Genomic DNA, 24,093 nt, shown 5'->3' with positions numbered 1-24,093 from the left:
CCAGCTCATGTTACCTGCTCTGCCCAGAGGAGCTCTCCTGGGATGCGCTTTCTGGAGTGACTGCAGGCACCTGCAATGGAAACGTAGAAGATGGCACCTGCCCACTTTCCAGCTCAGCTCTAAAAGGCAGATCCCTTGGATGGGTTGGCTCAGCCCAGCTGTGCCACTTCTGGTGGCATCAGCGCACAAAGAGTGATGGCCAAGCTGCATCAGCCTCTCTCTGCACTTCTGCAAAGCTGCAGGTTGGTGGATGAACTTGCTTGTCCCTGCAGCAGCAATGCCACCTTCTAAGGGGGGAGGCATTCTCTCAAGCTGTGCGTGGACCTCACGTACCTCTGCAGCTTCTCCTTCTGCTCCTGGTGCCGGCGGCTCTTCGGCCTGTTCGCCGGCAAGCCCAGCCTCGGCCGCTGTACCTGGAAGCTCAGCCTCCTCCTCCTCTTCCTCAAAGAGCTCCTCACGCTGCTCGATGAGGACCTCAACCAGCTGTGTCACCTGCACACAGTAAACCATTGCTTTCCAACCCGCTGGCTGCAAATGCGTCCGACAGCCCTTCCCACTCCTGATCCTGCCTTCTGCACAGAAAGCTGCAGCTGTGGGGCTGCTCTTCCCAGCAGCTCCCCCGCGGGCATTTGCCGAAGGGAGGAGGCAGCCAGGAAGCCCTGAAGAACAAAGCTGGTGTGGACCTGGAAGGCTGCAGCGGTCTGGGAAACACAGCGTACCTTCCCTGTCACCTGCATCAGGACGTCCAGGGGCAGCGTGTCCTCCTCGGGTGGGCTGAGGAGGTTGGGCCCCACGCAGATGGCCAGGTTGCTGGCGCTCATCTTGGTGACAGTGGCATTCCTGCTGATCTTCTGGAGCAGGAGCAGCAAGGATTTGAGGAGGAGGAGGTTGGCTTCAGGTAACTTGCTGGCCACCCTGCGGGAACAGGAACCCAACGTTAATAGACGGAGTAGGTGTTGTCAAGACAGGTGTCCCATGCAGGTGTCAGCCAAGCCCACCCCAGGGAAGGCTCCTTGGCCAATCTGGCTCTACAGCAGAGGGACGGCCTTCACTTAGATATGGGCACCTCCTTCCCTGCCCGCCCTTCTGGCCAGAGTCCCTTTGTGGAGCCAGCCCCAATGCCTGCAGGCAGTGCTCCAAGGAGAGAGAGGAATGCTTTTCTGTGCCACTTTCCCCCCAAAATGCTGAGCCCACAGCAGCAGCAAGAGGTGGGTGGCCGAAAACACAGCTTGTTCAGGCAGGCTGTGGCTTTGCAGGCAGGTGCCGGGCTCTGGCAGTCCCTGTGGAGCCGCCAGGCTGCTGGCCACACTTACTCTTTCAGCCCCGCCAGCCTCTCCTGCCTGCTGGTCTTGTGCAGGGCGTCCATCCACTGTTGGTAAAGCTCTGAGTGGAGGAGCTTGGAGGGGATCTTGCGGAGGAAGTCCTGCAATGGCAAGGGCTGAGCGTGAGGCTGTGGGCAGTGCCGCCGGGAGCACAGGCAGCATCCCCAGCACGCTGGGTGCCCAGCAGCTCCTGCGTTTGGCTCCTGCTCGGGCAGGTGCCCATCAGCAGCGCCAGAGGCGGGAGCTGCCGGACTCCAGGTCAGCAGGGCTCACCTTCAGGATGACGGCCAGGACGTGCACCGGCTGGCTGGCCAGGTGGACCTCGGCTCCCGTGTCCAGGGCCTCCCTGATCTCCCGGGAGGCGCGCTCGCTGGCCGCCAGCCGGAAGATCCCCTCCGTGGATGGGCCCTGCTCGTGCAGCAGAGCCAGCAGGTCCTGCAGGGGAGACAGGAGGACATTGCTGGGCTGGAGACAGGCCCTGGCACAGGCCAACCTTCCTCAGGGACAAGAGGGAGTGTGCATGGTCGGCAGCTCTCCCTGGGGCAGGACAGAGGGGTGGCTGGAGTTGGGTGACACGGAGAGGAACGCGCTTTGTTCCCAATGCTCGTCTGGGATGTCTGATGGGGTCACCGCCTCTGCAGAGGAGGCAGCGGGATGGGGAGCCCCTGGCCAGGCTTGCTTACCTGGATGGGCTGGGGCAGCACACCGTCCTGGCTGCAGAGGGCTGCCAGGGGCCGGCCGAAGAGAACCCCCGTGCGGGCAGAGCCCGACGGCCCCTGTGCCTCTGCAGCGGCCGAGGTGCCTGGCCGCACAAAGTGCCAGGGCAGCCACCTCCTCTGGCTGCGGGTCGCACCTTCTGCCAAGGAGAAGAGAACAAAGAGAGGTGGAGCAGAAGTGCCAGGCCAGTGCTGCTGCATCCTCTCACAACTGTCCCTCACCCTTGAGCCCATGGGACAGATGTTGTTTGGGAAGGAAAGACCCTGGGGCCTCAGGTCTCTCCTGCTGCAGAATGACAGGGACAGACGTGCCCCGCAGGAAGGACAGCAGCAGCCCCAGGGCAGCATGAGTGCCCATCTGCAAAAGGAGGAGGGAAGGGCTGTTCTGCGCCCGTCTTCTCCCAACTCACCAGCCAACTGGCCACTTCCACCTTTGTTGCCAGAGGGGACGACAGGTGGGGACTGCCGCTCTGCATCAGCCTGCAAGAAATGTGCTGTGCTCACCCAACAGCCCTGCAGCAGAAAGGGTCCCCGGCCAGCTGCATCATGCCCTGGCCCTGTGTGAGAATCATGCTCTGGCCATGTGTGAGACATGGGGATGGCTGAGATCTCATCCCGAGCGATCCTCACCTTTGCCTGGTCCTCAAGCAGCCTCTCCAGGCTGCCGGCATGCAGTGTCATGGCCTGGGCAAGCAAGAGAGAGCAGAAGGTGAGAAGTGATGAACCTGGTGCTGGGCTGGAACAGCCTCTGGAGACAGAGACAGGAGGACACTCACAGCATTGCGGCCCCTCAGCTCCTTTAGCAGCGCCTTGAAGGAGGGCAGCTGGGTGACCTGGGCTCCCTCCACTCCTTCTGCTGGTCTGTGCATGGGGAAGGGGCAAAGAAAGAACTGTGTGAGAACCAAGCAGCCTTTTCCCTTCCCTGCCAGCCCAGGGAACGCTTCCGAGCTGCCCCAAAGCAGCCGAGTACCACTTGGAATCTGAGTAGAGAGGAGCAGCTGAGGTCCGAGTGGGGTCGGGCAGCTGTTGTCTGGACACAGCTGGGTGAAGATGCTCCACCAGCTTTGCCCACTCAAGAGCCGCCCACAACCATGGGGGCAGGTCTCCCCAGCTGGGCAGCGCTGTTCCCACATCGTAGGGTTATGATGCCTAGAGCATCCCCCTGAGGTGTGAGCACAAGTCTCCCAGGCTGCACCGCCAGGCAGGGCTTACCCAAGGAGAGCGCTGAGCCACAGCTCCTTCACTGCCCGGCAGCTGCGGAAGGAGAGGAGAAACAGCCTGAGTGCCGCTGCGCCCCAGCCTGCGGGCACAGGCGGGCGCTGGCACAGCCCTGCCGTCCCCGTGGGGATGGCCACAGAGGCAGGACGGAGCCCCGTGGGGCAGGACGGAGGCGCTGCCCAGCCCTGCCGGGGGACGTGGCAGCGCGACTCACCGGAAGGTGATGACGCATGAGCCGCAGGGCCAGACGAGGACGAGGCAGGTGGTGTGCTTGCCTTCCTCCTCTTCAGCGGCATCGCCGGCTGCCCCCTTGGTGCTGCCCAGCACCTGCAGCTGGCCCAGGGCCAGGCAGAGCTTTGGGCGCGGGGCACTGCCACGTCTGCAGAGAGGAGCGGCAGCGAGTGAGCTGGAGGAGCCTGCGCCCGCTGGCTCCCCTCCCGAGTCCCCCTGCCACGGTCACGGCCATGCGGGTATCCAGCACCAGGGTGCCGGTGGCCTGGGGATGCTCCTGGGCTGTCCCTGCCCTAGTGCCAGGGCCAGGGCTTGGGAGGAAAGGCAGCTGGGCTCTGCAAATCTTACTGGTGCTTGGCGATGACCAAGGTGTCACTGAAGAGGAGGAGGTCTCTCTTCCTCGTCACACGGCCCTGGGTCACCCGCACACGCTGCCGGAGCAGTGGTTCGCGTGATGCCGGGATGGGCACGCACTGCTGCACGGGCTCAGGCTCGTCCCTGCAGAGCAGACGGTGTCGGGCATGAGAAAATCGGCTGCTGCGGGGTCCGTCTTTTCTGGGCTGTCTCCGAGCTGTGAATGGGGGGAGCCTACCTGGAGCCACGGCAGCAGTTCACTTGTCCCATCCCGACGAGGCAAGGAGAAGCCTACGGTAGGACACACTTCTGGGCGCAAGACGGTGGTCAGACAGGTGGTGAAAGTCTGCCCGAGTGTGTCCCAGTGCCGAGTGGTGCTGCTGGGCAAGAGCTTGGCTCCTGCCCGTGACACTCCGTGTTGGCACAGAACCGTTGCCAGGACAGCGCCGGGTCAACACGGCCCCCCATTCTAATGACCTCAGCGGTGGGGGAGGGGCACTGGGGGCTCTCCCCAGTATGCCCAGGTCTCTCTGGGACTGGGAGCCCAAACCTGGGCACAGCACTTCAGGCCTGGGCTCAGCAGCGCTGAGCAGAGGGGAAGGGTCACCTCCCTCCAGCTGCTGGCAATGCTTTGCCTTGTGCAGCCCAGGGTACCGCTCGCTGCCGCCTTTGGCCAAGGGCACCTGCTGGCTCCTGGTCGACTTGGTGTCCACCAAGAGCCCAAGACCTTTTGTGGCACGCTCTGTTCCAGCAACTTGGCCAAGCTGCTTTGAGTCAGAAGTCTGTGTGGATGTGTCCCAGGATGCTTCATGCTCACAGCATCGCCAGAGCTTTCTCCTGATTTCCTATGGAATAACTCACCAGTGCTACCATCCTGGCTGGGTGATTGATAGTAGACACCCACAACGACATCGTCTTTGTTTTCCACCCCCTAAGCCTCACTCACAGGCTCTCAACTACATCACCCCTAACCGTAAGGGCTGCAAAGTCAAACCTGCTCCTCACATACAGTGCAAGTCCCCCACCTCACCTGCCCGTCTGTCTCTTCTGAACAGCCTGTTCAGCCCTCCTCACCAGTGATGCTTTCTTCTCTTCCCGTTCTGCACTAGGGACAGGAAAGCTTGTGTGCATAAGTTCCATCTTTCCAAGAGAACAAGGTCTCCTGATGTAAGGTTGTAAATACGGTTTTGGCATGTAAGTGTAAGCGATTGCTTACAGAAAATGCATGTTTTTCTTCAGTCAGGTGAGACACAAAATTTGACAGCAGGTGAGGTTTGGATAATAATCTCTCCCAGATCTTCGATTTCTCCCTGGATATTGCAAAGGTACTTGAGTCACGTTTGAGCAGGGACAGCCATAGGCCACTCCAGGGGACTCTGCAAACAAAAGATTGTGCTTTCCAGTGGCACATGCCAGCTGAATCCTGGCCATCCAGTCTGGGAAGTCTACTAGTCACCTTTGACATATGATAGAGGAGTAAATGCTTGTCTTCAAGAGCTAGCCAGAGATGCTGAGGCCACCCACTCAAACACGAGACACCAAATTGGGTATTCGCCTCCTCCAAATTTACGTAGCTATATTGCAGCTTTTTTATGTTAAAACATTGCTAAGATCCCAATATAGTTAGCGGAGTAAGAAGGTATTCCCAATGTCCTAAAGCTGACGTCTTTAGTACACCTTTAGACCTGATGGAGTGTATTGACTAGGGCCTCAGTTTGATTTCCTATGCACAGGCAACTTCCTGCCAGCTAAGATGCCGTAAGGAAACCAGCACCTAGAGATCAGCAGACGTGACACAGGACCTATGATAGTCTTGCACTTCTGAGGTGACAGCTGGAGGTCAGAGATCATCACCTGTAGAATCTCAGATCATTTCCAAATCATGCCCAGGGCTAGGCTATGTCATCAAGCCCTTGCTATCCTCTCCCTCTAACGGCTTTGTGGAAACCAAGTCCAAAGACAGTCTCCAAATTCAGAGGGAGCCGAATCCCGCCCTAGCTGTAGTTCCCTCTTCTGCCAAGGAGGTTTGTGTCCTGTATCCCCATAACTGAGACCTGATGGGAGCATTCTCCATACATTTTTTGGTAGCTCGTGCAGTTAAGAGCAAATATTGGGGCTAAGCGATGCTCGTTTTTTTTAGTTGTTGGTGGTGGTGGTGCTGTTATTTACTTTTTTACTGTTTCTTGTTCTAACCATCTCCATTTGTCAAGCTTCAGGAAACACAATGTACTTATTTAAAGAAGTTTTTGACATTTGAAGAAAGGATGTGTCTCGTGTCTGTTAGCTGCAAAGAAACTCTTTTTTATTTAAGAAATTTTATTGATATGTAACATATCTAAATAATACAAAGCATCAGCCAAAGTGGAGAAACATTTTGAAATAAGTTACCAAACGGCAAATACACTCGTTCCTCCTGCTTTCCCTTTATACCTGAGTGAGTTTCACAGGCAGCGTCTGGTCAATCAAAACATGCTGAAAGCAACAGGTTGTGCCCACAGCAAAGCGCCTGACTGCAGCTAATTCATTGTGCCTCACCAGTTTCCCACTGAAGTAATTTAGAAAGCACCAAGCACGCGGCAGCTCTTTGTGTACTATCAAGAGCACCAGCACAGTTTAATATGAAGAATTTTTCACATCACCTTTTATATCACATATTTTCATTCTATCGTAAAGCATGCCTCTCTATACTAAATACATTTGGATACAACAAAACTGCCCGTGCAATACCAGGTTTCTCTACGTAACCATCATATTTCTGTGAGCTGCATTACAGACTGTTCACGGCCTCCATTTTGCTGTTTCTTGTCTTCCATGAAAACCTGCCTAAGTTTACTTTGGAGGCTCTTCAGGACTTCTGCTTTGATGGCTTTTCTTGGTTTGGCTGGTTTTGTTTTTTATAGGGCTCAAAGCAAGCTGCTTTTAGCATTGTCAGGCTAAGGAATGATCTTGCGATACAGTTAACACGTAATGGGTGTATCATCATTCCAGAAGACCTGCCCAGTCAAACAGGGAAAAGCACACAGCTTGCTTGTGCGATGCAGCTCCGTATACACACTCTTTCTAGAACAGTAAGAAGGGCACAAAGGAGCAGCATTTCAGCAGTGGATGTATGCACCACCCACATGCTTGTGTGTCCATGCGATATGGAGGTCATCTCAGTGCTTGCTACCAGTTTTCTCCAACCTGCAGAAAATGTCTTCAAAGGGCTGTTCTATTACCTACGTCCTTAGAGGAAATTCTTGCAGCTCAACGCGTGCCTTTTGCAGCATGTGCAACTGGGTAGAAGTTAAAGTGCAGTGAGAGGAGCCTGTTAAAGGAAGTTTCTGCTCTTGGTACCTAACGCACATCGGGGTTTGGGCTGAAGCAGTTGCCGTTGGCTCACCGCTTGGGAAAAGGTGTGTTTGCAGCATTTCAGCCAATGCAGTTGGGCATAATGCTTGGCAATGGCAGTGAGCGTGAATACAGCAGCACCACTTCTTCCAGCTTGCTGGATCACAAGCCGCTTGATCTGCAGCTCAAAAGTGAGATGTGGCTCCAAAGTGTTTGTCATGTCAAATGAGCAAGAAGTCTTCAAAGACGGTCAGAATTTAAAATGACTTCTTTTGAAAGGATGTACACGGGACATCTTAGGTCATTTCTCCATACTTGTCAATACAGTAGGTTGTTGACATTAAATGGGTTCTAAGGTTTTGAGGGAAAGTATCCCAGCTTCCTACAGACTGTGTAGTCACATATTGTTTAAGAGGAAACATGAAACCTCTTGGAGAAAAGCAGCTGTTGTTCAGTCTCTAAGTGACAGCACGATGGCCATAAACTACAAAGAAAATGCCTCTGGTGCTACAAATTCTGAAAAGCTTTTGAAGAAAAGGCCGCAGTGGTCCTATTACACCAGAGAAAAAATGGGTAAAAGCAAGGGGGGTTAAGGTTGGACTTTAGGAAAAGATTCTTCATCAGAGGGTGGTGGAGCACTGGAACAGGTTCCCCAGGGAGGCAGTCACGGCTCCAAGCCTGACAGCATTCCAGAAGAGACTGGACGACGCCCTCAGACACATGGTGTGAACTGCGGGGCTGTCACATGCAGGGGCAGGAGTTGGACTCAATGATTCTAGTGGGCCCCTTCCAACTCAGGACATTCTATGATGCTATGAGTTAATTCAAGAATATAATTCCTCCAAAGTCCCAGGGATGTCATGAACAGTGAGATTACCCTTCAACTATTTTATGAGTGACAGCACAATGTGACGTCTTCTTGACCTCCTCTATGCAGTACACAGCTACGTACAGTAGAAACTAACTAACTAACTGACTCTCTCCCATTCAAATCAGAGCCAAATTCAGTGGGACTTTACAGTGAACACTGAGCAGCTTCCTAGGTCTTCCGTATGGGAAGACACCTGGTCGATAGAAGATTGCCCTAGAGCAGGTGCCGGGTGGCGACAGGCACGTCGGCCAAGGAGCAAGCATGACACGGACAGGGTAGGTGTCTCCTGCGGGCAGGACGCACCCTGATGACAAGGTCCAGAGATGGAGTTTCCGTAGAACTCCATCTTTGTCTTTTTTCCCTAATTCCAGCTTTTTCACACCAACTTTGTTCTTCACATAACATGTGAGTAAAAGGTGGTGGTTCATAGAATCATGGCACATCCTCCTGTCTCCCCTCAGTCTCCTTCAAGCTGAACAAACCAAGTGACTTTAGCTGCTCCCCATACGGCTTCCTCTCCAAACCCTTCATCAACTTCATAGCCCTCTTCTGGACACTCTCTAGCAGCTTAATATCCTTTTTATCCTGTGGCACCCAGAACTGCACCCAGTGCTCCAGGTGAGGCTGCAGCAGTGCAGAGCAGAGTGGGACAATCACCTCCCTGCCCAGCTGGCGATGCTGTGCTCGATGCGCCCCAGGACACGGTTGCCCTCTTGGCTGCCAGGGCACTGTTGGCTCACGTTCAACTTGCTGTCAACCAGAACCCCCAGATCCTTCTCCGCGGAGTTGCTTTCCAGCATCTCGTCCCCCAGTCTGTATGTACTGCCAGGGTTGCTGTGTCCCAGGTGCAAAATCCGGCACTTGCTCTGGTTGAACTTCATGTGGTTCGTGATTGCTCGGTTCTCCAATTTGTTCAGATCCCTCTGCAGGGCCTGTCTGCCCTCGAGAGTGTGAACAGCTCCCCCCAGTTTTGTGTCATCGGCAAGCTTGCTAAGCAATCCCCCAAGTCCTGTGTCCAAGTCATTTATGAAGACACTGAAGAGTGCTGGCCCTAAGATGGATCTCTGTGGAGCCCGCTAGTGACTGGTCGCCAGCCCAACATTACCTCATTTACTAGAACCCTTTGATCCCGGCCCGTCAGACAGTTGCTCAGCCACCGCATTGTGTGTTTATCCAGCTGGATGCTGGACATCTTGTCCAGGAGAATACTGTGAGAGACAGCGGTTGGTACTCCCTTTTAGACCCCAGCCTCTAAAACATCGAGGAGAGACTCTAAGAAACAGAGCAGACCAGAAAAGTGCAACCCAGGGGGATTGCCCACTTCCCAGTCTTCCTGGGGTGCCCGAGACAGTTGGTAGAGAGAAGAAAGCTGTCCTTCTACCTCCTCGAGCCAGTCCTGTTGTCTCTTTGCCTCCAAATCTATGTGGCAAAGTCAGGAGAAGACAAACACCCAAATCCAAAACCTCAAACCCAAAAACCCAAACCCAAACTGTCGTGTTCCATTTTGCAGAAGGTGGGGAAGGGAGACACCTAACAGATTTCTCTTCTGAATTTCAATAAATTACCTCTCGAACGGGCAAGTATGTTTTTGATTATGTCCTTAATTTAGTTTTTGCTAGATATGCAAAATAGCCTATATTTTCACAGAAGTTGAAAATTATGTCTCAGCATGGTGATTCTGACCTTTGATTCATTACTAAAAGTAATACTAATAGTACTTCATTAATGAAACCTTTTGACATTGGAATTGAGCATTCTAGTGGATATTTATGCTACTACTTCTTGCCTTACAAAAGCAGGCAGAACAGCATTTGCTTTCTACTTCTGGGAGCTGAGTTTGTTTCCGGGGAAGGACACCTAAATGGAATTACACCTTTCCTCTTAGAATTTTGTTGTCTAATATTTAAAAGATAAACCAAACCAAACCAAACCAAAATGGATGTTACAGGGAAGAATGTTGATAGGGAGGAAGGGGAAACAGGCTGGAAAAATTGTCTCATGGTGGCAGGAGCTTCTGGAGTATGAAGATTACAGCTATCCAGCAGAGGGGTTGCTGCACCTCATCACGCATAAGTATAGGTGGATAGTGGTTTTTTGTGTTTTAGGATCTAAAAAGTAAAAGCAATACATAACTACTTTTAATTCAGTTCTAAAACCAGAAAAATAATGACCAGAGTAAATATCCGATAAGAACCTCCCTCTCACACCCCACGGCCTCCAATCCCTCTGGATTTTATTAAAATAAACTTTGGTTTAACTAAATTATCTTGAGCATTTATTGACTTTTACAGAAGGACACTGGTTCCAGCACTTTTCTGTAGGTGTGCCATCTGACGCTTCTGTAGAGTGTCTCCCAGAAATAAGAAAATCTCTTGCATGCCTTACTTTTTCTCCTCATTTGGAATCATTATGTTGAGTGACTCACAAGGTCTAATAACAGTCCAGGTTGAGAGAGCCAGTATTCAAATGTAGTGACCCTCAACTTGTGCACTTGGCTCAGCAACAGGAATAATAGTTGGTTACATGGAAAGCGTTATGATCAATCTGCATCCCCTGCTAGCTCAGATTTGATTTCAGAAAGCCTGAAATGTTTATGGGCCAAAGAAATCCTTCTTGGCTCACATCGTCTTCTGATGCGGCGCTCCACTTGAAGATGAAGAGTAGTCACAGTCAAATCAGAGCCAAATTCGCTGGGACTTCACAGTGAACACCTACACCTACAGTAGAAACTAAACTAACTAACTAACTAACTAACTCACTAACTCACTAACTAACTCAGAAACTCAGAAACTCACAAACTCACTAATGCACTAACTTTCTATCGCACAAACTCAGAAACTCACTAACTCAGAAACTCACTAACTCACTAACTCAGGAACTCACAAACTCAGAAACTCACAAACTCACTAACTCACTAACTCAGAAACTCACAAACTCAGAAACTCACTAACTCACTAACTCAGAAACTCACAAACTCAGAAACTCACTAACTCACTAACTCAGAAACTCACTAACTCACTAACTCAGGAACTCACAAACTCAGAAACTCACAAACTCACTAACTCACTAACTCAGAAACTCACAAACTCAGAAACTCACTAACTCACTAACTCACTAACTCAGAAACTCACAAACTCAGAAACTCACAAACTCACTAACTCAGAAACTCACAAACTCAGAAACTCACAAACTCTCTAACTCACTAACTCTCTAACTCACAAACTCAGAAACTCAGAAACTCACAAACTCTCTAACTCACTAACAAACACTCTCGCCCTACTGGCTAAAAACCCTGTTATAAATTTCTGAAAGTGGCCAACTGGCATGTGAAAACAAATGTGTTAAAAGCTCTCAAGCGCCCTTTCTGCAGTTCTTCTGATGGCTCTTGCAGGTGACACTTGTTAGGCTTCTTCATGGGCAGGTGAAAGTTCTGCAGAAAGGACGAGATGTGATCTTCTTTCTCAGAACCCCCGCTAGACCGTCCATCTGAGCCAAATGGTGACAACATGAGGGTGATTTCTTCAGCCACCTCTACAACCTGCCTTGAGAAAGATGTGGGGGGGGAAAGACAGGCATTAGGCACCAGTTTGAGAGGAGAACAAGCAACTTGTGTTCTGACGTGAAAGGCAACACCCATCCACAGTTCTCCTCTGCAGAATTCCTTAGATCTGCGTATTAGGCTTTGGTGTTTTTCTGTTAATTATTTAGATTGCAGAGTTTGGGGAGGCTTAAGTGAACACAGGGGCTTTTGATTCACCTACTGTACAAATCTATGCTTCAAGGGCCATGCCTGGGTGCAGCTGCATCAAGAATGGAGAGTAAAACTGAACTTGAGTGCAGCAATGAGGAAGGAAGACAAAGACAAGAGGAAGAAGAACTTTCTTACAATGAGCGTGGTGACATACTGGCACAGGTTGCACAGAGAGGTGGTAGATGTCCCTTCCCTGGAAACATTCAAGACCAGGCTGGACAGGGCTCTGAGCAACCTGATCTAGTTGAAGGTGTCCCTGCTCATTGCGGGGGGTTGGACTAGATGACCTTAGAAGGTCCCTTCCAACCCAAACCATACTTTGATTCTATGATTCTAAGTGCAAAATAAAAACTGCCAAAGCTGGAGAGCTCTTTTCCTCCAGACATCCACCTTCTCCCAAGGCAGGTGACTGCTTCCTCTCTGGGACCATCTCTGGGCATCACAGAACTATTTCCTATACTCAGAGCAGCATGAAAATTCGCAAGAGGGAGAGCAGGCTCTGTTACACAACCGGGTTCCTTGGTCTTCTCACCCTGCTCAGGTTGTCTCAGTTGCCCATTCCTGAGCTCTCTGTTGCCAGCTTTCGCCTCCGCTTGAGTGGCGGGCCATCGTTCTCCTCTTCGCAGGTGTGTTTTCTCTTCCTGGGGGATGGTGTTGCCCCTTCCTGCGAAGAGCTCGGCAACCTGTCCATTCAAGAGGATTGTTAGACAGGTACAGCCATGATCAACATGAATCAATTCTACTTTTAATCCAAGCCGGCTCATGTTACCTGCTCTGCCCAGAGGAGCTCTCCTGGGGTGCGCTTTCTGGAGCGACTGCAGGCACCTGCAACGGAAACGTAGAAGATGGCACCTGCCCACTTTCCAGCTCAGCTCTAAAAGGCAGATCCCTTGGATGGGTTGGCTCAGCCCAGCTGTGCCACTTCTGGTGGCATCAGCGCACAAAGAGTGATGGCCAAGCTGCATCAGCCTCTCTCTGCACTTCTGCAAAGCTGCAGGTTGGTGGATGAACTTGCTTGTCCCTGCAGCAGCAATGCCACCTTCTAAGGGGGGAGGCATTCTCTCAAGCTGTGTGTGGACCTCACGTACCTCTGCAGCTTCTCCTTCTGCTCCTGGTGCCGGCGGCTCTTCGGCCTGTTCGCCGGCAAGCCCAGCCTCGGCCGCTGTACCTGGAAGCTCAGCCTCCTCCTCCTCTTCCTCAAAGAGCTCCTCACGCTGCTCGATGAGGACCTCAACCAGCTGTGTCACCTGCACACAGTAAACCATTGCTTTCCAACCTGCTGGCTGCAAATGCGTCCGACAGCCCTTCCCACTCCTGATCCTGCCTTCTGCACAGAAAGCTGCAGCTGTGGGGCCGCTCTTGCCAGCAGCTCCCCCGCGGGCATTTGCCGAAGAGAGGAGGCAGCCAGGAAGCCCTGAAGAACAAAGCTGGTGTGGACCTGGAAGGCTGCAGCGGTCTGGGAAACACAGCGTACCTTCCCTGTCACCTGCATCAGGACGTCCAGGGGCAGCGTGTCCTCCTCGGGTGGGCTGAGGAGGTTGGGCCCCACGCAGATGGCCAGGTTGCTGGCGCTCATCTTGGTGACGGTGGCGTTGCTGCTGATCTTCTGGAGCAGGAGCAGCAAGGATTTGAGGAGGAGGAGGTTGGCTTCAGGTAACTTGCTGGCCACCCTGCGGTAACAGGAACCCAACGTTAATAGACGGAGTAGGTGTTGTCAAGACAGGTGTCCCATGCAGGTGTCAGCCAAGCCCACCCCAGGGAAGGCTCCTTGGCCAATCTGGCTCTACAGCAGAGGGACGGCCTTCACTGAGATATGGGCACCTCCCTCCCTGCCCGCCCTTCTGGCCAGAGTCCCTTTGTGGAGCCAGCCCCAATGCCTGCAGGCAGTGCTCCAAGGAGAGAGAGGAATGCTTTTCTGTGCCACTTTCCCCCCAAAATGCTGAGCCCACAGCAGCAGCAAGAGGTGGGTGGCCGAAAACACAGCTTGTTCAGGCAGGCTGTGGCTTTGCAGGCAGGTGCCGGGCTCTGGCAGTCCCTGTGGAGCCGCCAGGCTGCTGGCCACACTTACTCTTTCAGCCCCGCCAGCCTCTCCTGCCTGCTGGTCTTGTGCAGGGCGTCCATCCACTGTTGGTAAAGCTCTGAGTGGAGGAGCTTGGAGGGGATCTTGCGGAGGAAGTCCTGCAATGGCAAGGGCTGAGCGTGAGGCTGTGGGCAGTGCCGCCGGGAGCACAGGCAGCATCCCCAGCACGCTGGGTGCCCAGCAGCTCCTGCATTTGGCTCCTGCTCGGGCAGGTGCCCATCAGCAGCGCCAGAGGCGGGAGCTGCCGGACTCCAGGTCAGCAGGGCTCACCTTCAGGATGACGGCCAGGACGTGCACCGGCTGGCTGGCCAGGTGGACCTCGGCTCCCGTGTCCAGGGCCTCCCTGATCTCCCGGGAGGCGCGCTCGCTGGCCGCCAGCCGGAAGATCCCCTCCGTGGATGGGCCCTGCTCGTGCAGCAGAGCCAGCAGGTCCTGCAGGGGAGAGAGGAGGACATTGCTGGGCTGGAGACAGGCCCTGGCACAGGCCAACCTTCCTCAGGGACAAGAGGGAGTGTGCATGGTCGGCAGCTCTCCCTGGGGCAGGACAGAGGGGTGGCTGGAGTTGGGTGACACGGAGAGGAACGCGCTTTGTTCCCAATGCTCGTCTGGGATGTCTGATGGGGTCACCGCCTCTGCAGAGGAGGCAGCGGGATGGGGAGCCCCTGGCCAGGCTTGCTTACCTGGATGGGCTGGGGCAGCGCACCGTCCTGGCTGCAGAGGGCTGCCAGGGGCCGGCCGAAGAGAACCCCCGTGCGGGCAGAGCCCGACGGCCCCTGTGCCTCTGCAGCGGCCGAGGTGCCTGGCCGCACAAAGTGCCAGGGCAGCCACCTCCTCTGGCTGCGGGTCGCACCTTCTGCCAAGGAGAAGAGAACAAAGAGAGGTGGAGCAGAAGTGCCAGGCCAGTGCTGCTGCAGCCTCTCACAACTGTCCCTCACCCTTGAGCCCATGGGACAGATGTTGTTTGGGAAGGAAAGACCCTGGGGCCTCAGGTCTCTCCTGCTGCAGAATGACAGGGGCAGACGTGCCCCGCAGGAAGGGCAGCAGCAGCCCCAGGGCAGCATGAGTTCTCGTCTGCAAAAGGAGGAGGGAAGGGCTGTTCTGTGCCCGTCTTCTCCCAACTCACCAGCCAACTGGCCACCTCCACCTTTGTTGCCAGAGGGGACGACAGGTGGGGGCCGCCGCTCTGCATCAGCCTGCAAGAAATGTGCTGTGCTCACCCAACAGCCCTGCAGCAGAAAGGGTCCCCGGCCAGCTGCATCATGCCCTGGCCATGTGTGAGAATCATGCCCTGGCCATGTGTGAGAATCATGCCCTGGCCATGTGTGAGACGTGGGGATGACTGAGATCTCATCCCGAGCGATCCTCACCTTTGCCTGGTCCTCAAGCAGCCTCTCCAGGCTGCCGGCATGCAGTGTCATGGCCTGGGCAAGCAAGAGAGAGCAGAAGGTGAGAAGTGATGCACCTGGTGCTGGGCTGGAACAGCCTCTGGAGACAGAGACAGGAGGACACTCACAGCATTGCGGCCCCTCAGCTCCTTTAGCAGCGCCTTGAAGGAGGGCAGCTGGGTGACCTGGGCTCCCTCCACTCCTTCTGCTGGTCTGTGCATGGGGAAGGGGCAAAGAAAGAACTGTGTGAGAACCAAGCAGCCTTTTCCCTTCCCTGCCAGCCCAGGGAACGCTTCCGAGCTGCCCCAAAGCAGCCGAGTACCACTTGGAATCTGAGTAGAGAGGAGCAGCTGAGGTCCGAGTGGGGTCGGGCAGCTGTTGTCTGGACACAGCTGGGTGAAGATGCTCCACCAGCTTTGCCCACTCAAGAGCCGCCCACAACCATGGGGGCAGGTCTCCCCAGCTGGGGAGTGCTGTTCCCACATCGTAGGGTTACGATGCCTAGAGCATCCCCCTGAGGTGTGAGCACAAGTCTCCCAGGCTGCACCGCCAGGCAGGGCTTACCCAAGGAGAGCGCTGAGCCACAGCTCCTTCACTGCCCGGCAGCTGCGGAAGGAGAGGAGAAACAGCCTGAGTGCCGCTGCGCCCCAGCCTGCGGGCACAGGCGGGCGCTGGCAGAGCCCTGCCCCGTGGGGATGGCCACAGAGGCAGGACGAAGCCCCGTGGGGCAGGATGGAGGCGCTGCCCAGCCCTGCCGTGGGACGTGGCAGCGCGACTCACCGGAAGGTGATGACGCATGAGCCGCAGGGCCAGACGAGGACGAGGCAGGTGGTGTGCTTGCCTTCCTCCTCTTCAGCGGCATCGCCGGCTGCCCCCTTGGTGCTGCCCAGCACCTGCAGCTGGCCCAGGGCCAGGCAGAGCTTTGGGCGCGGGGCACTGCCACGTCTGCAGAGAGGAGCGGCAGCGAGTGAGCTGGAGGAGCCTGAGCCCGCTGGCTCCCCTCCCGAGTCCCCCTGCCACGGTCACGGCCATGGGGGTATCCAGCACCAGGGTGCCGGTGGCCTGGGGATGCTCCTGGGCTGTCCCTGCCCTAGTGCCAGGGCCAGGGCTTGGGAGGAAAGGCAGCTGGGCTCTGCAAATCTTACTGGTGCTTGGCGATGACCAAGGTGTCACTGAAGAGGAGGAGGTCCCTCTTCCTCGTCACACGGCCCTGGGTCACCCGCACACGCTGCCGGAGCAGTGGTTCGCGTGATGCCGGGATGGGCACGCACTGCTGCACGGGCTCAGGCTCGTCCCTGCAGAGCAGACGGTGTCGGGCATGAGAAAATCGGCTGCTGCGGGGTCCGTCTTTTCTGGGCTGTCTCCGAGCTGTGAATGGGGGGAGCCTACCTGGAGCCACGGCAGCAGTTCACTTGTCCCATCCCGACGAGGCAAGGAGAAGCCTTCTGGAGGACACACTTCTGGGCACAAGACGGTGGTCAGACAGGTGGTGAAAGTCTGCCCGAGTGTGTCCCAGTGCCGAGTGGTGCTGCTGGGCAAGAGCTTGGCTCCTGCCCGTGACACTCCGTGTTGGCACAGAACCGTTGCCAGGACAGCGCCGGGTCAACACGGCCCCCCATTCTAATGACCTCAGCGGTGGGGGAGGGGCACTGGGGGCTCTCCCCAGTATGCCCAGGTCTCTCTGGGACTGGGAGCCCAAACCTGGGCACAGCACTTCAGGCCTGGGCTCAGCAGCGCTGAGCAGAGGGGAAGGGTCACCTCCCTCCAGCTGCTGGCAATGCTTTGCCTTGTGCAGCCCAGGGTACCGCTCGCTGCCGCCTTTGGCCAAGGGCACCTGCTGGCTCCTGGTCGACTTGGTGTCCACCAAGAGCCCAAGACCTTTTGTGGCACGCTCTGTTCCAGCAACTTGGCCAAGCTGCTTTGAGTCAGAAGTCTGTGTGGATGTGTCCCAGGATGCTTCATGCCCATACTCTTGCTGTCTGCAGTCAGGTCCACCCTGTTTCTGCAGGTCTCCTGGTGCCATTGCTGTGAGGATGAGGAGGACATGTTTCCTCCAGCCAAAGCATTGTTGAAGGTGGAAAGGCTCTCTGATGTTATGGGACAGGGAGAAATAGTATGCACTCTGGTGACAGATTCTCCTTTACTCCAAATTTTAACACTGCAATAGGAACAGCCGCTGCACAGCTGCCCTCTTCAGTGAGCAGCTGTCTGCAGAACTTCATGTTCTTAAGAGTGGGGAGATGGGAAAGTCTAAAAACCAGCAGACCAGAATAGTGCAGTCCAGGGGTTGCAGACATGTCCTGCCCATTGCCCACTCTTCCTGGGATGCTCTAGACAGTCCGTAGAGAGAAGAAAGCTGTCCTTCTGCCTGCTAAAGGCAGTCTTGTTGTCTCTTTGTCTCCAAATGTGTGAAACCAAATCAGGTGACGCTAAAAACCAAAACCCAAGCTGTCCTGTGATATTTTGTGGAAGGGAAGGGAGGGATGGTGGAACAAAAAAGAAAGAAGGAAGGAAGGAAGGAAGGGAAGAAGGGAGGAAGGGAGGAAGGGAGGAAGGGAGGAAGGAAGGAAGGAAGGAAGGAAGGAAGGAAGGAAGGAAGGGAGGAAGGAAGGAAGGAAGGAAGGAAGGAAGGAAGGGAGGAAGGAAGGAAGGAAGAAAGCGGGTGGGAAGGGGGAGAGACAGAGAAAGAGTGAGCAGGACTCTTTGTGAGCCCTCTACAAGTAGTGGTAGGAAAGAGTTTCCAGGACTGCAACGCCTGCTCCTCCTGCAATGTATATTTGCAGTGATACATGTCTGAAGAAGGACATATGGGATGGCTGAAAAAGTGAGAAAGAAAAGCACACACATATTTTATCTTTGCATCTGCCACTGGCATTTTACAACGCTTTCTGGGCACCCTTTTCTACTCCTCCTTCCCATCAGTCCTTTGGCATGTATTGTGCTTCAAAGCTAAGCGTCGCCACTTCATGCTTCAAGAGAGAGGCAACATCACAGTGAGGTCCCAGGCACAAGTCTGGATCTTCTTGTCACTCAACTACTGAGCACTGGGCCACTGGGAATGTATTGGAGATCAAAGGCATAGGAAGGCCATTCTTGGAGCTTGGCTGGTTTCAGAGCAGACTGGTGACTGATTTGGCTGAGCTGCCCAAAGCTCATAAATTCAGGACAATTGGATGGAAACAGGAGGCAAAGCTCAAGGGTAGAAAGCTGGCTGAAAAAGCCTGATGATTTGAGTATCCAAGGCTTCCAGGAGGAACGTTTTCCCCCTCAGGCATAAAAAGCCAGTGGAGACACGATACCTCAATGTTATGGCTACTAAAACAAAAGGAGAAATGGGTAACTCAAGTTTGGGAATCCAGCACGGGTTGAATTGTGTATGGTTGCAGTGGAGGCTGAGTTTTGGGATCCTGCCAGGAGCTCTGGTTGGTATGACTGGGACGGGGCAATGTTTTTGCATCACTGTAATGTTATTCATAACTGCAAGGGTAAGCCCTATCCTTACCTTAAGACTAGGAAGACTGAAGAAAATAGTGGATAATGGTGACTTAAGAAGGCAGTGATATGAAGAAGGAAAATCCTGAGACACATAAAATGCAGTAAGATTCAGGGCTTTTATGGATAATAGTAGAAACACCAGTGAACATACAGATTCAAAATCAGTGCAGAAGGAAATCCTTGAGACAATAAAAATGACCCCAAATCCCCAAACCTATTACTTGCACTATAAAAACAGCACAAAAATATCAAATATTGCTGCTTTTATAAATTATGAGTTTGAGTTTATTGATGAATTTTATCTGAGGACATTGGACACTTCAATTTTGTCTGTATTTTCACTCTATTATCACTATTGAAGCAATAAGAACTTCAGCCAAAGGCTCATTGTACTGGCCATCAGATAAACAAGACACAGAAAAGACAACCACTCTCCAGAAATGTCTCTTTAATCTGATTCACTTCAGATTATTTTTCACTCTGCATGCATAAGTTAAAATTAAAAAATACCTAAACCCTTTGAACAATTTTATAACATTTTTAAGGTTGTGCCTTGTTCCTCAGGGTTTAAATTAGAAGGTTATTGATTTTTCTTGATGTAATTTAAAAAATAATGTGGAAGATGGATATTTTGTGCTTGCTTTTTTGATTTTCCTTTTGCCTACTGAGAGTGGTATTCTAAATGCTTTCTAAGTCATTTTTCCCTTTTGTGTTCTCTTTTTGACTTTTTTCCGTTCCATTTTTCACATGTGCTGCTCTATAACTTTTTCTGCATATTATCAGCTTCTGAAATATTCCTTAGACAGAGTTAAATGTCATTTTTGCCAGATTTTCCTGAGGAGGGGCAAAAAAAAACAACAACAAAAAAATCAGTGACTCCAGATGTCTGTGATTTTTCAGATATAAGAAGTCCTTATTTCCTCGTGTAACAGACTTGGACCAATGCTCTGTAAAGGGCAACCCAACCTCCTGTTCAGAGAGGCTTTCTCCTAGTGTTCGAAAGGTCTGATTTGCGTGATGAATGAAACTGTGAATTGCAGTTGTTGTCTAGGATTGTACATCTGGTGGGTAGGCTAGTTATCCTTGAATGCTGTAGATAAGAAGCATGTTGAACTTTCCTTGGCACCATGAGAAATCTCAAGTTTGAGTTTCATAGACAACGTTCATAACTTCAGCAGCCCATGTTGCTGAAGAGATGTGATTTTGTGGCGTTATGTGGACTATTTTAAAGTATGTTATCAAATAAATGTTTACTAAATACATTTAAAAGGAGCTTAGATGTAAGAGAAAGATCAATCAGTTTTTTGCAATGCTACTTGAGGATTTCAAATGAAATTCTGATTGCAAATGAGCTGAATGGATATTTTCAAAAGTTCCTGTCTTTCCTCAGCATGGAAGCCTTTGGGACATTTAGGAAGCAATAAAATTCTCAAAAAAACATTGAAATTAACAGGAGATCTGCTGTTGAAGACAATTTTATTATATAATTTTGTATTTTCTTATTTAATTAGTAATGTATACACAACTGAGATTACTTCCCCAGTGCTTTCCCTCAGTCTCTGTATTCACGTGTTGAATCTTACCTTCTTGTTTTGTATGTGGAAATCCATACTTCAACACACCATGTCTGACAAAACTGGTTTAAACAAAATCACTCCTTTACATAAATATTTCTACCAATACCAAAGCTAGATGTTTTCAGGTTCTGAAACACAGAATTTCCTTTTCTTACCTAACATGTCCAATTTATTATTTTTGCATATTTCTGCAACTCTGGAAGCAGCCAGTTTGAATTGTACTGTGTATTTTGTCCATCAAATTTTGCTGACTCTGGAGCTTTGTATGACCTTGGGATGAACATTCATATTTTAGGTGTTTAATCAAGCTAAACCTGACCTTCCAATCTTTCGATGGATACTTCATAGCTATTAATTATTTTGCTATATAGTAAGAAATATTACTTTTTACATCTAAGATGCCAATAGGCATCTAATAATGAAGTCTCTGTCACAATAGATATTCATCAATATACTGATAGTATCACTAAAATTTCCAGTGTTTTACTTAGTTTGGGGGATCAAAGGTGTTGATTAAAATCAATAACTCCATATCCATTTGTACAGGCAGGTGAGTTGTGCTATTTAATGCCACATTTTCAATGATGACCCTTTTCATAACTGCAGATTGCAGAGTCTCAGGAATAAAAGAAGTGAGAAATGCTTGGGAAAACATAGAAATTCATGTTTGCCATCGTCAGGTTCCTAGAAGCATGATCTTTGCGGATTTCCTCCCTGAGGAAAAAGTGAAGCACCTCTCAGTGTCTAGATGGAAGATGGAAAAATGGTTTATGTGCTGGTTTCAGACCAGCTGATTCCTCTCTCATCCAGCATGAATGATGAGGATTATCTCCATGAGAAGGTAGGACTATAGTGCCTGAGAAGGAGCTGTGATGTGTCAGCTTGGCTGCTTCTTCCTGGACAAGGCAATGAATTCTTACTTCCCTGTTCTGCAGGAGGTAGTGGTAGAGTCTGATAGATGTTTATGCTATATCAAAGGCAGAAAAGAATCCCTTTTGTTAAGCCACTTCTGACTGTCATTTTTGCATTCCTCTTCATTTCCCATTTCAGAACACAACTAGGCTTGAGCTAAAAAAGGCGAAGAAAAGGAACAAAAAACCCTACAGGAGAAATCCTTACAAGATGGCTCTTTTCACTTTTGCACTTACTTTTTGTGAAATACCACTTGATTTTTTTTTTTTTTTAAATGAATGTACAAGGCCAGAAGCTCAATTCATAAATCTCACAAACGTCTTAGCAAATGCATCCAAGTTGGCAATACTGGAACTTTTCTGAGACTTTCTTATAAGTCAAAGGAGTAAAAAAATAAACCCCAGCAAAAACCCCCAAGCTTTCAATATTTTTACCTACTACACTTGCCAATAACCCTCGTCTACTTTTCTCCTTTTTTTCCATTTCAGTCCAAATTCAGAAGGAAAAGGCTATGGTCATTGGATTGATGGTGGAGCTGTGGAGATGGGAACTTTCCAATACGTCACAGACTATCGTGTAGGCAGCTGTGAAGCTGTCACCTCAGCATTACAGCTCCCCACATGTTGATATGTTCAGAATTTGGCCCACTAATCAATGGACTTGCTGGTAACAGTCTACCTTGGAACTATTCTAACTCTTGTGCCTTTTGCTGTAAAACAACTCTTTGTATTAACTTCCTGAATCCTATTGCTGCCTTTCCAGAGTAAGCACATCTATTTTTCTAGCTATTGTGCCTACAAGGTCATAAAACCAAAGGAGAAGAGGTGCAGTCATTTCAGCTAACACATAATAACACACAACTGCAATATCTTAGTTTCCTTTCTGACTATGCCAGCAGTGACCAGTTGTGGTGGAATAACCCATTTGCAGCACCAGGATCCTCAAAAATGGTAATCAGATGTTTAAAGTGACTCAATGAAGGAATAAATCATGGAAGAGGAAAGAACAGGGAAAGTGAAGAAGCCTAGCAGCTGTGATTAAAGTATAATCTTGGCTTCTGACAGGCAAGATATGTGCTGCATTCAGAATTTTGAGACTGTCTGGCAGACCTGATGGTGGAACTGTCTGAGGAGCAGTAGAATGGTGAGGTGCTACATGGAAGTCCTGGCGTCAGTGGGAAAACTAATGCTTTTACTCTTTCAGGGATCTCACAGACTGGAGTCTAAGAGTAGATTAAGCCCAAGATGTGAAAACCTAAATCCCAACAGCTTTATGCATGTGAAGCAGTGATCTATCCTTTAATAGCCCTTTTGAATGTGGTACAGATATTTGGTTTTACATATGAGTGTTTTAGTAAAACTGATGTTCAAGAGAGGGGACCTGACATTGCTTGTTGGACAAAGATCAGTCAGTAGGGGGTAAATAAACTAAAGCAGAATGAAAAAGAAAAAGAAGGGGTAAACAAGTGAGAGAAGATATTAAGAAAGCATATTTCTCTCAACAATTGCTGTCTTAGGTAATTCCTGTGGGTAATTTTTTTTTCTTTTCATAAGTCTTTTCTCTCTATTTCCTTGGCTTTCTGGTTTGTGGGGTTTTTTTGTTTGTTTGTTTGGGTTTTTTTTTATATATATATATATATATATATATACATAGAGTGGATGTTAGAAAGAATAACAGAAGCAAAATACAGGAAAACGAATTATCACCTACCCTGCCGCTATTAAAGACTCATTTTTAACTCAAGGGTATTCTTCTCTTGTTTTGGTCACTAAATGTTGACAGGAGAGGGAAAATATTGAGGCAAATGGAACATTTCAACAAGCAAATATCACAAAGCCATAGAAACCCTCAAAATACACATTGCTTGGTTTGCAGTGTGCAGTACTAAACCATCGCTCTTCAAATTAATATCTTTAGAGCAAACAAAGAATGATCTGAGTCTATTGACATCTAAAAAATTGTCCGCTACTCTGTGCTGTCAGGAATCATTTCTGGAGATATCAAGCTGGGAAACAGAGAAGGGAGAAGTAGAAGGAAGGACTGCACTGTAATAAATCACCACTGAATACCATCATCCTTCATTCCTTCTCAGTGAAACAGCTGTGGATATTTCCCATATCATAAATGATTAACAATCTTTTCTTTATTTAAATTGTAGTTCTAGTTTGCAGCATAGTTTCAGCTGTTAGGTTGTCAGATTAGGTGCAATTAAAAGAAAAACATTTGCTCTTTCACTGCAACTAGATGGAAGTTTTCTATTGGCAGCCTGTGGTTTCTAAAAGTGCTTAGATCTAAAATACCCTGGGCCAAATTCAATACATATCATATTTAATACAGACTGAGTCTGTCATCCCAAAATCAAACAGTGGAGTAGCTATTCATGGTTGCAATGTACTGAAACCTCAGTTATCAAGGATAAAGGTTTGAACTGCTAAGCCCCAAATGGTCACACATCTCTAAAGAGCCTATAGTGACTAGGGCATGCAGTTGCTGTTGTGAGGGGTGTTTCTAGATCCATTTCTCTAAGAGCATTTCCCCCTCTACCCTCCACCTCCAGGCAGTATTTCTGCTGGCACAGAACAGATTCTTATTCTTTAGCATCAGTTCATTAAAAAGGCATTTATACATAGCTTAACCTCATAAACCACTGGGACCTGATTTGCTTTTGAGACCTTGCCCCATACACTGTTGACAGTGGTGCGGGTTGGAGATGAAACTGCTAATACAGCAAGATTCATGTTCACCCCATCCTCCTACAGAGGCTTGGCAGAGATATGTGGGGCTTTAACTGTGCCCTCTCAGCACACAAAGAGAAGCTCTTTGTAGAGGCTGCCCACATTGTTCAGGTGGT

The sequence above is a fragment of the Caloenas nicobarica genome, chromosome 1 (assembly GCF_036013445.1).
Source record: "Caloenas nicobarica isolate bCalNic1 chromosome 1, bCalNic1.hap1, whole genome shotgun sequence".
Lineage (NCBI taxonomy): Eukaryota > Metazoa > Chordata > Aves > Columbiformes > Columbidae > Caloenas > Caloenas nicobarica.
Note: the sequence above shows the minus strand (reverse complement) of the source record.